The 3,318-nt window shown below is 41.4% G+C and overlaps 1 long non-coding RNA gene across 1 annotated transcript; it reads right to left on the minus strand.

The window, feature by feature from the left end:
- Positions 1 to 668: 668 nt before the first annotated feature.
- On the minus strand, positions 669 to 2,416 carry LOC146712382 (uncharacterized). Its single transcript, XR_014919246.1, has 2 exons — positions 2,131 to 2,416; positions 669 to 1,805 (listed from the first exon to the last, which is right to left on the minus strand). It is a non-coding gene; the product is annotated as an uncharacterized LOC146712382 (long non-coding RNA).
- Positions 2,417 to 3,318: the final 902 nt, after the last annotated feature.

Genomic DNA, 3,318 nt, shown 5'->3' on the forward strand with positions numbered 1-3,318 from the left:
GGAGTAGTCCAGCAGTAGAAATCAGTCCAATAACAAGGTGTGTAACATCTAGCAGGGTGACAGAAAAACCCAGGGTAACTTCTAAGGACCTCAACGTCTCTCTCACATTGTGTTTTTTAAACATGCTTCCATTTGTCACTTCAGTCTTTACTCTGAAATACAGGAAGAGAAATCATGGCTGAAACAATTTCTCATGAAACCAGGGGTGTGGTCCAACAGTCAGTTTGGTGAGGAAGGTTCCTAACTGAGAGAAGTGACCCAGAAGTATCTGTGTAGCAGCCACAATGAATCCAGATCATGAGCTTTATTAACTGATCAAAGTCTCTTCTTTCATCTTCTGTATCATTCAGTTTGCATTGGTAATGCCCATTATTGTAATGCTTTTTTAAGACGAGCAAAACTTTATTTCACTTTGGGTTAGCTGGGATAAGTGATGGATGGAGGGAATTTTACTTCAGCCACAGAAATCCTAAACAGGAAGGAGGAGCAGAGTTACAGTGGATCACTATCCAGCAGGGAAACAAGGTTTATTTCAATTTCTTGGCCATGAGTGAGATTTACTGAGTGGGCAAATTAGGGAGACGACACCATCAGATCCCGAGCCCTCCATGTGTTAATCAAGAGACGGCTGCTGTGCTACATCCATAAATAATGAATAAATTAGGAGCTAAAGCTGAAAGGACAGTTTATTTGTACCATCTTCACATAAACACATTCAAGAACATCACAGATGAAGAAACATTAAAAACTTCCACACTACATAAAGCAAGAAAAATAGTTTTTCTTTCAGGTGGTTTCAGAAAAACAGAAACATCAAACATCTCCAAGACTCTCTTTGAAAGAACTAAAAACCTTTGTTCTCATGGTCCAATCATGAGTGAACTCCCCGATGAAGCCTTGTGTGCTAAAACATGTCAGAGTTTTAAAGGTTAAACATGAGTTTCCAAAAAACGTTTTGCTGGAGAACAATGAACTATTTGACTGAGTTTCAATCATTTACAGACAAGCAAAACCAGGACAGAGAAAAAAGGACAAAACTGACTCAGTAAAACAACAGAAAAGAAGATCCCATGTAGATCTGTATTATGTAGAAGTTCAGCCCAGCAACCAGTTCAGTTCAACACAAGTTTAAATGATTCTATCTGAACTCTGTGGAGCCTGATCTCAAGCTTTTTGAGTCTGACACAGAAACCAGAGGATCTTTCTGTGTCTTCAGATTCACTGTGATCCAGTGATGGGAGTGATTTCAGCCCTGAGTGATCGCGCTGATGTTTGCACAGAGCAGACAATGAGGTGAATGTTTGGGCACATTGGTAACAGTGAAACAGTTTATTGGTAACGTGGGATCGTTTGTGTGCAGAGTATGAACTGAGATTCCTGAAGCTCTTGTCACACTGGTCACAGCTGTAGTTTCCTTCCATGTGTGCACGTTCATGAATGTTACGATTATGTGAATGTGAGAAGCTTCTCTCACAGTGTCTGCACTTGTGTGGTTTCTCTCCTGTGTGGACTCGTTTGTGTGTTTTAAGCTGACCTGCTGTGGTGAAGGATGACCCACACTGATCACAGAGGTGCTTTTTAACCCCACTGTGAATCAGTTCATGTCGTTTTAAATCACTTGGTGTGGTGAAGCTTCTCCCACATTCTTTGCAGTATTTCAGTTTGTCTCCAGTGTGTCTACGTTGATGTCTTTTTAGGGTCTTTTGCCGACTGAAAGTTTTTCCACAGAGGTCACAATGAAAGTCTTTCCCACCACCACAGTGATGACAGGGTTGAGAACTGGATCCATCTGTGTCGCTCTGCTTCTAAACAAAGACACAAAGACAGTGTAAGTCAGTCCTTCAACATTTGTATCCTGAACGTCGCCTGAAATAAAGAGCATCTCTGCAGACGTCCAACTACATTTGACTGTTTCAGTTAACACACTCAGTTTACTGGGTTGCAATAACTACAATACTACCACCACAATACTACAGTAATACTAAAATCATAACTGAAAGGAAAATCTGAACAATCACTCAGAGCTGCTTTTCCATGCAGTAGAATTGCTAACATGCTAACACAGTTTAATGAGCAGAGTTGTTCCAAACAGTCAGGCTAAAATGACAAGATAACAATATAAATACATACCTCACAGTAGCTGCACTTGTAGAGTCTCTTTCTGGTGTGGATCTGTTGGTGTCCTCTCAGGTGACGTGGAGATTTAAAAGTCTTCTCACACAGGTCACATTGATAAGGTCTCTCCTCAGTGTGGGTAAACATGTGTCGTTGCAAGTGTGTGTGAGTTGTAAACTCTTTGCCACACTGTTCACAGCAGTACACATCATGTCTGGTGTGAATGCGTAGGTGTGTATTTCGGCTCCCTCTCTGGCTGAAAGTTTTTCCACAGATGTCACAGCTGTATGGCTTAATTCCAGAGTGGGTAACTAGATGCCTCTGTAAGTGGCTACTTTGAGTAAAAGCTCTGCCACACTGATCACAGCTGTACGCTTTAACTCCACTGTGGATGAGTTGGTGTTGTTTTAGGGAACGCTTCAAGGAAAAAGACTTCCCACAAAAGTCACAGCTGAACGGTCTCTCTCCAGTGTGGATGACCTGATGCTGTTTTAGTGAAGCCCTCACAGTAAAACCCTTCCCACACTCGTCACAGGTGTGTTTTTTCTCTCCCTTTCTTCTGTGAGGTTTGTCGGCCTCCTGAGAGCGCTGACTTCTGGCTCCATGTTGGTCCTGCAGTGACAGAGATACAAACAGAGGCAGTGAGTGAAATGCAGTCGTGGAACAAACTCAACCTTCAAACTCCATTAACACTAGTTTTAAACCTGAAGGTGGAGCGTGGCACCAAACACCTTAAAGGTCTCTTATCCCCACCTGCTGGTAGTTCTAACACATTACATCCAACCTGGTGTTAAGCCAAGAAAGGTTATTGTGCATTTTATCAATATTAGTATAGTATGAACATCTTCACACTAATCTGGACGCCTTATTCTGGACTAACTGAAGTCTGTTAAGCTCTGTCTTATTAGCTGCTGACCAAATGATTGAACAATACTCCAGATGAGACATTACTAGTGCATTAATGACATCTTTCATAATGAAGAAGTGATACACAAAGAGCATTTCATAGCCATAGCTATGCCTTGTCGGCAGAGTTATGTGACATTAGTGATGTTTGTACTTTCAGCGTTAACTTGGTTTTAAAGCCTTTAAAATATACGCCGTTCAATAGTCGACCTTAATCTGACAGAGAATGTGATGATTTTGTGGATAATTAAAGTCAGTCATATATCCACAAACACAACAAGCTGAAAGTCAGTGATG

This window comes from Copadichromis virginalis, linkage group LG3, assembly GCF_057382275.1.
Source record: "Copadichromis virginalis isolate Kocher_CV1m ecotype Utaka linkage group LG3, C_Virginalis_male_GT1.1, whole genome shotgun sequence".
Lineage (NCBI taxonomy): Eukaryota > Metazoa > Chordata > Actinopteri > Cichliformes > Cichlidae > Copadichromis > Copadichromis virginalis.